Source organism: Thamnophis sirtalis, unplaced genomic scaffold, assembly GCF_051295495.1.
Source record: "Thamnophis sirtalis isolate CommonGarterSnake01/CBP01778 unplaced genomic scaffold, rThaSir2_p1.2 scaffold_2, whole genome shotgun sequence".
In the NCBI taxonomy this organism is placed as follows: domain Eukaryota; kingdom Metazoa; phylum Chordata; class Lepidosauria; order Squamata; family Natricidae; genus Thamnophis; species Thamnophis sirtalis.
Window position 1 is genome coordinate 162,696,699 of NW_028261382.1, and position 12,054 is coordinate 162,708,752.

The 12,054-nt window shown below is 38.7% G+C and overlaps 1 protein-coding gene across 1 annotated transcript in view; it reads right to left on the minus strand.

The window, feature by feature from the left end:
• Window positions 1–12,054, minus strand: part of MBP (myelin basic protein) — a 152,562-nt gene that overhangs the window by 14,828 nt on the left and 125,680 nt on the right. The gene's annotated exons all lie outside the window — the stretch shown is intronic.

Consider the following 12,054-nt stretch of genomic DNA (forward strand, 5'->3'; position numbering starts at 1 on the left):
ATCTCCCCTCAGGAGACTCTGGGAGGCTAGCAATGTTAATAGGTAAATAATGCCTATGTTGCATTAATGTGTATCTAACTTTATCTGGGGTTTAATCAACTTAATCAAGTAGAATACAAATTTGTGCCTCTATGAGTATCTATGTTTCTGCTCTCCCCTTATGTTGCATCTGCATGCTTGTGTATATGTGTACACCAGGAACTTGCACAAGTTTCACTCTAAGCCAGGGATGTGCAACTTTAAGGCCTGTGGAGATTGGGGAACTGGGAGTTGTAGTCCAAGTTTAGTTGCCAAGGTTGGACATGCCTGCTCTAAGCCACGTAAAACAGGATGGAACAAGGCAGAGGGAATTTGAGCTTCTACCCAACCTATTTTCCCATCAGGATATATTGGGAGAATTTTTTTCTGGATTGCTTTTCGTCACAGCCCAAGATTGGATCTAGGCCAGTTTAAAGCTTGAGGTTTCTTTTGCTAGCTTCTGCTGCCACACCAAATTTCATTGTTTTCATTCTGTTCTGTTTCCAGAGAATTATCCTGCTGAGAGACAGGCAGAGTCATGAGCCTCTTAACCCAATTAACCTTTCCAACCCTCTGTTGAGTAGAAAAGAATAAAAAGAGAGAGGTCAGATGAGGCTAGCCAAATGGATTATTTTCCCTGGCCCTCTAAATTCCAGGGTAGATACAGAAAGCCATTTAAGAGTTGGTCACCTCTTTAAACTCAATACAGAAAGTATGTAAACATATGAAAAATAAGTCACCAGTAGCACTTAATTCTGGGCATGATTGAACATTTAAAATGTGACTGGATGCTGTATTGTATGCTGTATTTTGTGAGAACTGATTTCCACAAAAAATCTCCACTGAAATTTTTAGAAGCAATGCTGGATTAACATGATCCAGAAGAAGTTAGCAAATCATTATCTTTTATTAAACCAAGCATTACTCTAAACCTAATTGTCTTTAAGTCTTTAGGCATCGGTGTTTAAAACATGCATGGCAAAAATGAAGTATGAAATTATAAGAAAAAACTGTTGTTAAACTAGTGATAATGAACGTTCTTTCTATTTCTATTCACATATACATACACATACTCATACATCATATATATATACACACAGACACATACTCATACATTCAGTTGGCCCTCTGCTTATACCAATAGCAATAACATTAGGCTTATATACCACTTCACAGTTCTTTACAGCCCTCTCTAAGCGGTTTACAGAATCAGCATATTGCCCCCCAACAATCTGGGTCCTCATTTTACCCACCTTGGAAGAATGGAAGGCTGAGTCAACCTTGAGCCTGGTGAGAGTTGAACTGCCAAATTGCAGGCAGCCGGCAGTCAGCAGAAGTAGCCTGCAGTACTGCATTCTAACCATTGTGCCACTGCAGCTTATGCTGTGAGATTCTAACAAGGGACACAGCCAATTCTTGTCCTTACTGTGATTTTCTTTTGGGAGTGCTTAGTTAAGGTTGACAACGGAAACCTCCCAGGGGCAAGTCTCTTCAATCCTCAGCCTTAATACCACCTAAATATTGGAAATGTTGCTTTTGGCTATTTTGACATAATGTCAGCTGCTAGGAACATGGAGCATACAGCCCTAAGCCACAGGCAACCTGTAATTGACTTCATGTATCACACCATGAACTAGATAGGTCATAAGGACAAATGGAATCTCCACAGAATGATGTAGAAAGAAATGAATTTGTTCAGCGTTGCAAGTAGTACATCCTCTCCTCCTCCATAATATTGCATCTAGTTTTGCAAATCTTCAAAACTAATATGTCATCTTGGCTACATAAAGATCAGCAGTTGGAGAAGTGTGATTGTAGCTATCCATACAATTATTCATTTGAAGGGCTACTTGATGTCTTGGATGGCGAACGGAGGGTAGGACACTGTCCTCTCTTGAAATCACTTTCCTTATTTAAGAATGATTAGCTGCCCAATCTGGAGGGATTTAAAATATGTGCTGTACAGTTTTTCTTCTACCTGCCACCCTATGAAGAATTTTGTGTAACTTAAAAATTCCCATTGTTGTATATCGGTGGAACTCCTGATTCTGCTCCCTGCCTTCAGCCTGTAACCTGGAAGACTATACACAAAAATATGACACAATGCGCAGTAAATAATATATGAAAGAGTGTGCATTTTAGAATATAAATTTCATGAACTTTTCTTGGGTATCATAAAAATATGCATATACTTACCTTTAGTTGCAGGAAGACCTACATTAAAATTTGAATATAGTGTCTGAATGAGTCATCTTTGCTTTTGCCACTAATGCTGGCTTGTCATTATAGATCTCAGATGCTTCGAAAGAAAGTTCACAAAGTACTTCAAAATTACACAGTTATGTTTTTAGGTTTTTAAAATTCTGTTTATTAAAATACGTAGCTTGCTCTTTATGAAAACTTCTATAGTTTTCTATTTTTAAAAAAATATGTCTCTGTTAACATGTAATCAGGGGTAAAATCCACTTACAGTTGCTACCAGTTTGGTAACAATGTGAGCACATGCCTCCTCGCATGCACAGGACCTTCCGCGCATGTGCAGAGCGCATCTGTAAAGGTAAGCAAACAGTGAGGGGGAAATCCTGCTTTCTAGCTAATATAAATCATGTGTCACAGCTGATTGTTGGAAAAACTGGTTCGCCTGAACCAGTAGCATTTTTTTTTACTATTGGTTTGGGTGAACGGTAGCATTTTTATTGCCAGTTCGGGCAAACTGGTTCAAACTGATAGTATTCTACCTCTGTAGGTAATGCAAATTCCAGCACTGATTTGATCCAGTCACTCCTGTAAGGAAAGATTTGTCCCAAAGAGAATAATGGAATAACAGAACTGGAAAGGACCTTGGCGGTCTTCTAGTGGAACCTCCTGTTAGAGTCTGCTAACTTCCCAATGTTTAATGTCGACTGTTTATCAGATGGTCCATTGTCTCTTCTGATGTTCATTGTTAAGATGAAATTCTACAGGTCTGTGAAAATGAGGCTCTTTAGATCAATCCTCATGGGAATCCATTACAATTTATATCCAAGGCTGGGTGGTGAGAATTTTTTTTAAAAAAGAAGGAACAAATGGGGTAGATAAATATACTGGCTTCATTCACGATAGCACCATCTTTGATTGTGTATGCCACTGCAGATTTTTCTTGATGCGGGAAGAAAAGAGACAGCTTCCTTTAAAAAATACTTTCTTTTTTGCTCTGGCTGGACGGTCATAATTGCTTAATACATCCTGAATCATGTGTTGCCACAGCACAGATTTGAGTTAATAGGCCAGGATAAAGGATATGTTAGAGACCCATCTTGTTCAAAGATGCCTATTAGATAAATGTTTGGAGACATAGGAAGAAGCCTGTGAAACATTAGCCTGAGGCAGAGACACAGATTTGAATATTCTGTGAGAGATCAAAACCGTACAAGCAAAAATACAATCTGGCTCTCTCAATTACATCTATTGAGCTTCAAATATTAGAATTAAACAAAGTTTTTATTTTTTAATGGGCTCTGACTGCGTGGCAGGAGACTACAACTTTCAGTGCTGCATTTTAGTTAAAAGTTATTCTTCTTCATCCTGAACCAATTATTCCACAGATGGCTTTCTGTGAGCAGATTGGAGACTTAATGGTTTTTGTTATTCCACCATCACCTTCAAATTTCTGAAAATGTTTCTTCTCAAGTAACCATTACAAGTTGGAATAGTTTTTATCAACTCCGCAAATGCAATTCAATCATATCCACATGGTAAACTAAACTGAGTCAGTGGAAAGAAAATGCGAAATTATGGAAGAAACGTCCTTTTAAAACCAAGTGAATGACTGGCTTTTTTGAGTGATCACTCAGATGCTGTGAAAATGATTTTTTTATGAAGGAAGGAAGAGAGGGAGTCAGGGAGGGAGGAAAGGAAGGAGGGACGGAAAGGAGGGTGGGAGGGAAGGAGGGAGGGAGGAGGGAGGGAGGAAGGATGGAGGAAGGAGAGAGGGAAGGAGGGAGGGAAGGGAGAGAGGGAAGGAAGAGAGGGAGGGAGGAAGGAAGGGAGAGAGGAAGGAGAAAGGAAGGAAGGAAAGGAGGGAAGGAAGAGAGAGAGGAAGGAAGAGAGAGAGGAAAGAAGGAAGGAAAGGAGGGAGGGAAGGGAAGGGAGGGAGGGAGAAAGAAAGGAAGGAAAACATAGATTGGAAATGCAGTAAATGTCAAACTAAAACTTTTCGAAATTCTGCCATTTCTGCTTTATTCCAGTAAAGGAAGACTTGTTGACAGAACACTACCTAACAATGCTTAGTGGTTCTCAAGTCAGAGTGTTCTCTGGAGAAAGACTTTCCATTTTTAATTCATTTTAAACATCCCAATCTCCTTTTCCAATAGCCAGTTTTCAACCACACGCAAAAAAAGAGATACACCCTGGTCATGAATGAAAATGAAACTCAAGAGGACTCCTACAAACATCCAGCCTGCACCTGCTGCAGTGGGATTTTTTCTCTCTCAATGTACGCTGTAGAAATTCTGGGATGTCTCTCATCCGGAAGGCACCAGGTTGGGGGAAGACTTCAGTAATTGGAAGCTTCAAGCTGAACGGTGGCCATCTTACCGTCTGTTTGTTTGGTTTGAACAGATTTGGTTTTACAAATAAGATTGGCACACTTCCGTCTCAGGTGCCTTCATCAAAAATAAATAAATAAAAATCCTGACTGCCTTCAATTGCCTGGGGAACCAGTTCTGCTGAAACACAGGAGACGGGAGGGCCATCTCCATCTCCAGCTTTTGTAACTAAGCAACAAGAATTACCAAGGCAACCAGACACTTTCAGGTAGATAAAAGCTAGTAGATAAGAGCTGAGTGGTGTTGTGACTCTGGACTGAAAGCTCTTTAAACCTGCCAGTCATCTAACTAAAGTACTGGGGGGAATGGAGAAGAAAGTTGGGGCTGTAAAGCTTTGTTGTTGTTGTTGTTGTTGTTGTTTTCAACCGCCAGGCTTCCCCTTTTTCTCTTAAAGAAGATGGGCTACAAAGGGAGGGCTCTTCTTATCCTTGAAATTGATTCCGACATCTGAAAGCTGTGTGTTCTCCAATATCTTTGTAGCTGTATCAAAAGTATAGTTGTTACCTTTTTTGGTTTCTTTTAGAAACACAAGCCACTCAGTTCTGGTTACCTGAAATCTTAGGTTTTTTTAAAAAATTTCAATCGAAATAGAGGTGTTTAACGGTTTTTATGTATCGGTTTTATGATATTATGCCCCAGAGTCGCTATATGAGAGAGTTGTGTAGACGTGACAAATGCATTGAAGAATAAAATTAAATTGCTCATTTTTTGACTCGTGCCAAACAAAGCCTTATTCTGAGTTTTTGCTATTGAAGTATTATCAATGATGCATTTGCAAGAACAAATGAAGCATGAACATTGTGGACCTTGGTTACTTATTGAGAAGACAGTATTTCAACTGGTAGAGCTTTTCTTAACCTACTATATAAGTTGCAGCTATGTAACTAATTTCTCTCCAATACTGATGGCACTGATATAACGGTTCACCGACAAAAGGGTGAACGACAAAACCGCGCCCGACTAAACCGCGTCGCTGACGTCATCAACAGGGCAACAACAGCACAGAGACAGAAGCACGCTATAAACCCTAAACCTAAACTTAACCCCTAAACCTAAACCTAACCCTAAACCTACCCCTAAACCTAACCCTAAACCTACCGTATATACTCGAGTATAGGCCGACCCGAATATAAGCCGAGGCACCTAATTTTACCACAAAAAACTGGAAAAGTTATTGACTCGAGTATAAGCCTAGGGTGGGAAATGCAGCAGCTACCGGTAAATTTCAAAAATAAAAATAGATACCAATAATGTTTTTGAATATTCATTTCAAAGAAAAACAGTAAACTAGCGGTGTATTCAATGAAATACTTCACTCACCTCATGATGCTGATGTCCCGCTGTGATGATGATGTCCCGTGCAGCCGCGGGAGCGATGTCCCGCCTCCTATGACACACGGCACAGTGATTCCTATCATTGGATCACTGTACCAGAGGAGGTGGGACATCGCTATGTGGCTGCTTGCCATAACAAGGAGGAGGTGGGACATCGTTGCAGAGCGGCAGGAGGGGGAGGAAGGGGAATCGTAAGACAGCCCTGCATTACATTAGAACGTGAGGAGGGGGGATGGTGCGGTGCACGCTGCGCGGCAAACTGACACAGAGGGAGGGGAAACTCACAGGGGCACTGGGCCATTCACGAGTGTCACCCAGCGGCATGGCCCCGCCCCTTTTTCTCCTCCATTTCGGGCAAATTTTTCACTGACTCGAGTATAAGCCGAGGCGGCTTTTTTCAGCCCAAAAAGTGGGCTGAAAAACTAGGCTTATACTCGAGTATATACAGTAATCCTAAACCTAACCCTTAACCTAACCCTAAACCTAACCCTAACCCTTAACCCAACCCTAACCCTTAACCCAACCCTAAAGCTAACCCTAAAGCTAACCCTAAAACTAACCCTAAACCTAACCCTTACCTTAAGTTGAATCGGCTTTCTTTCAACGTGCTATTTAAAGCGCCCTTCTTTCTCTGCGCTGGCTGTTGTCACCGCATTGATGATGTCAGCGACGCGGTTTAGTCGGGCGCGGTTTTGTCGTTCGCCCTTTTGACGGGTCACGGATATAACTGCCATGGGCCCTTTACTTAGTCAGTTAAAACTACAAGGGAATCCAGCACCGCTTCCCTGTCAAATCTTACTAAAACAACAGGACTTTGTAAATAATCAGTGCTAGATAACAGGCATTGTGAGAAAAAAGACATTTTTAAAAGTAAGAATTTAAGATACAAATAATGGACATTTCCTGTCATTGAGAAAGGACGACCAATAGGTTGCATAAAGTACACTCCAATTTCAATCCTATGTTTTGGATATCTTTCAAGATGGCAGGAAAAAAAACAGCATTTATAATCCCAAATTCTGAAAACTATTGGTTGGAAAAGGCTATATTTAGGCCCTTTCTTGTATTCTTTAAATCACTGTCATTCTAGTACCTACACCTGGGAAATATAATACCTATATTGCATCTGAACAGAAACCGGTTACTCTAAGGGGAAAGATAGCATGGGGAAAAAAACACTGCTGGGATAGTTTCTTTGAAAATCTGCTTTGTTCCATTAACAGAAGATCCCAGAAGTGCCAAAGCAATTGCATTATTAGTAAGGCTCTTTATCTGGGCAGTACATTACATACCAAGAGTATATTGAGAAATTCATCTCATTTGGTTCAGGAAGAACTCCGCCATGACAATTGTAGTTTCATTATTACAATTTCGGATAGAGTTTTTGAAATGGGCAATCTGAGCCTATTTAAGTCTTCTGCAAGTAAAAAGTATGATTTTCACCACAGGTATGATGATTTTGTAAATAATTACAGAGTTGCAGCCTGGCCTTATTTCTTTTCATATGCAATGTTTGCCTGCTGTGCTGTTCTCCAGCAAATGCCACTGATAGTTGCATATGCCTACCAGTCTACTTGTATTTCAGTGAAATTTAACATTTTGTCTTTTTCTAAAAATGTATTTAGTGGTGAATCGACATGCAGATACACAGACACACAGACATACACGTCCTACACTGCCAACACAAATGATAGCGATTATACAATGAAGAAAGAAAAGCTCAAAATGTAATTAAAACAATTATTAAAATAAACTGGTTATGACAAAAGCAAGAAAAAAGGTTGCAGATTTAAAAAAAAGGATCCAAATAGTTACTATACATAAACATAAAATAATATTTACCTTTGTATTAGATTCCACAATGAAAATTGGGCTTGTTGCAACGTGTAGCAAAGGTTTTTGGTGCACATTTTGAAAATCGAGCAAATAATTGCAGTACAAGGTTAGAATACAGTAAATGTATTCGTCTTTAAATTATGAAGAAGATATTGTTGTTTTTGTTTGTTATATCTAGCATATATTTTTAAAAATCACATATTGAATAAGAAATAGAACTGAAAGAAAAAAAATCAGATAAAATTTGTATTATTTAAAACATATGATCCTATTTTTGAGGGAGGGAGCACTATGTATTCAAACCAGGACTTCTTGCACTTACAAATGTGATAAAATTCAAAAACTGTAATACTCTTGATAAAACTGAATATTAAACTAGAATACATTTAATCTTCCAAGCACACTATGAAATAGGATAGGTTGGTAGATAAGTCCTGTTTGAGCACAGACAGTTTCAGACTATCAACAATTTATGCCCGGTAATAATTCTTGTAATACCCCCTTTTTATTTTGAAAAGTGTAGTCCTTCCTATTATCTTATGGGTTTACAAGTAATATGATTTTTAAAGAACTATTGAAGTTCTGAAACTCAGTGAAAGAAAATTAGTTATATGAAAGAATGCTAAAAGATCCTGTAATGAAAAACTATTATTTCAGAAGATTTTTCTGATAATATTTATTTCAATATTTAGTCAAACTAGAAAATTATAAACAATTTATAATTTATTAGTAAGGTTACTAAATTTGGGTGAAGAACCATGATAAACCACTAGCTGGCAGCAACGATGTACATTCATCTTGAACCTTTGTTTCCATTTAGTGATTAGTCAATGTTTTTGCAGACCATATTTAAAGCTCTTGTATTATATAATTGGACTGTGCATACTTTGAGATGACTTAGAAGAGAAGCTTCAGAATATGTGAAAGCATAAGTACAGCACATTTTTAAAGGAGCTGCATCTTTTCTCAGTGGTCCCCTTAAAGAAACCACATTTTTCTAGTGGCTGTGTGATTTAAAATGTCTCTTTTGAATCAATTGGAAGCATCCACCACTCAATATGATGTTATCTGTGTTATTCTAGAGAATTATCACTTCCCTTTGCATTGGACATTATCTAGAACAATATTTGTGTTTGATTGGACTTACTCTTTCCAGAATTAACTTCCACTTTCTAATTTAATATAGCCAATATTTATTTAATTGATCTCTCAAAAGTGTTTTTGCCCAAAAATGGTGCTGAAAAAAACAAGCAATTATACAAAGATAAAGTATGAGTGCCAGCAAAAAGAGCCAAATAAAGTTACGCTAGCTTAAATGCTCCTGAGAAGGTCAAATTGGATTATTGGAATACATGTGTTAGGTGTACCCAAACTGGAATATTGAAACCCACTCTGTTTGTTGGAGATTCTTTGAAATCTACTTCTGTTCCAGAATGCAATTTCAAGATTGTAGGTGGGTACTTTCAGGCAGGATCATATCATATCTTTCTACAAGGGCTGCAATTGCTACCCATTTCTTCCTGGGCATGTTTCAAAGTATTTGTTCAAGTTTCCTCAGGAGCCCTCTCTTCCAGTACCTGTCAGTCTTGATGGAGAGATCCTTCTGGATGTGTTTATGTAGTTGAGGTCAGTGGTGAGATTCAATTATTTTTACTACCGGTTCTGTGGACGTGGCTTGGTGGGCATGGCAGGGGAAGCATACTATAAAATCTCCATTCCCTTCCCACTCCAGGAGAAGATTACTGCAAAATCCCCATTCCTTCTCAATCAGCTGCGACTTGGGGCGGGGGGGGGGGAGAGAATAGATGGGGTGGGGCCAGTCAGAGGTGATATTTACTGGTTCTCTGAATTACTCAAAATTTCCACTACTAGTTCTCCAGAACTGGTCAGAACCTGCTGAATACCACCTCTGGTTGAGGTAAAAGGCCTCCTTAGTGGCTGAAACTAAACTTGTTTGTTCCTACTTGGGAATGATATTCTTCTATGTAGTATTTTAGCCATGGGCAAAGATATCCCTTTATTAGCAAACAATTTCTCCTCTGGTAACATTAAATGTTAGTAGAAGCCATCTTATCCCTCTGCTAGATTTACAATTCTTATTAAAGAATTTTGTAAGTGTGCATGTTTTGACTTTCAAATATGTTAAATTTGGTGGTAGTTTAATTTCTGTAAGTTACCCTATGTAATTTGTATGCATTGAAAACATAAAATATAAAAGCATCATAAGTGGACCCTGCCATAGTGTGGGAATAACACTTTGAAGACGAAAACATAAAAAAAATAGTGTTTTTATAAATACATTGACAGTAGAAGAACCCTCTTGAATATAATATATTTGTCTGCTGTTGGAAAGACAATGAAGAAAGAGCAAATTTGCCTCATGGGTAAGAAGTTCCAAATCCTAGGAGTAGCTACTGAGAAGGCCCTGAATTTTCATCAAGACTGCCTCCCACAGTGATAAGCTTGAGAGAAACGCTTCTTGCAAAGTCCCTATATGGGACAGTTCAGTTTTTTCAGATGCACTACCTATGTAGTTATGATTTTCATAACTTGTCCCTGAACATCTGCCTGCAAACAGAACTGTTAAATATTACATGATTGTTACAATGGATCCTGTTCAGACATTCAATTGCAAATTTCTACATTGGGTGAAGTTTTCAACTACTTTCCCAAGTTAGTTTCAACTCAGTGTAGTCCTCGACTTACAACCACAATCAAACTCAAAATTTCTGCTGCTAAGCATTTGTTGACTGAGTTTAGCCCCCATTTTATGATCTTTCTTGTGGCAGTTGTCAGGTGAGTCTCTGCAGTTGTTAACTCAGCAATACGGTTAAGTGAATCTGCCCCCCCCCTACTTCCTTGGCTTGTCAGAAGTGATCACATAACACACACACACATCCCGGCACTGTAATGTCAGAAATACATGCCAGTTGGCAAGTGTCCAAATTTTGATCGTGTGACCATGTGGAAGCCGCAACAGTCATTAAATATGACAAATGGTCACAAGTTACTTTTTCCAGTGATGCTGTGACTTCAAATGGTCACTAAACAAAGAGCTGTAAGTTGAGGCGTATACTTGCATATGCTACCTTCACCCATGGACATCATTAAAGAAAATGGTATTTCCTGCTTCTCTTTCTAATTGCACATTAACGGGGAGAGATTTAAACTGGCTGTGGGCCATCCTGATTAACAATTTTCAGCTATAGCCAATGCACACTCACTCACTGGCATCATGCATTGCTTCTTGTCCTGCCTTCTGGTGCTTTTACATATGACGTGTGGGTCCCTGTTGGATGCATTATCAGAAGCAATGTTTAGTTCACATGGTGCAAAACTGAATAGGACTTAAATGAATAGGCTGCATTGATCAGTGCTAATTGCAACAGTTCTTACCAGAGTTAGGTCGTATGAATATATAACTGAGATAGGTAAGAGGATGACTTTCTTCTGAGGTATGTTGGGGATATTTTGTTTGCTTTGCATTATTATTTTTTCTTCCTAAAAGGGTAAACACTGTTTAGTATTGAGTAGAAACATGTATTTATGCATTTATTTATATGCTGCCTCAATAAGAGAATTTCTCTGGGCAGCTCCAATTAAAAATACAATGTAAAAAGAACCACATTATAAAAATAAAAATGCAACACAACAAATATAAAAAAATAGATGGTGCCAATAGTTCAGTTCAGAGAAAGGCTCTAAAAAGAAATCTCGCTCTTTAGAAATATATGGAAAAGTGGCAAAGAGTGAGCCAGACAATTTGCTCCAAAGAGGCTAATCTACCAGTCCAATCCATCAGTCAGTCAGTCAGTCAATCAATCAATCACTCAATCTGTCAATTAATCAATTAATCAGCCAATCAATCAATTAATCAACCAATCAATTAATCAACCAATCAATCAATTAATCAGTCAGTCAGTCGACCAAGTAGTAAAGCAATCTCCCCTTGCATCACTCTCTGAACTTTCCCAAAGTGTGGGGGTAGGAGCGGTTTCTCCCCGCTAGCTCTAATGGGTTGGGTCAAAATTGGCTAGAAAAGGCAGTCCTGAAGAGATCAAAGTGCCAAGCCATGGATTCAAGAAGTTGCCTAAATTAAATCAGAAATCCATTGGCAACTAAAGCATGGAGTTCTGTGCTCTCAAATTTTGGTAGGTATCTCCTCACTTTTACAACAGAAAGCTTCATTCAACTAAAAAGTTGAATTTGGGTCTTTTAGACCATTCAGAGTCCATGACTAGAGAACTGGAGGCAGAACCGTTGTGGACAAAAATATGCT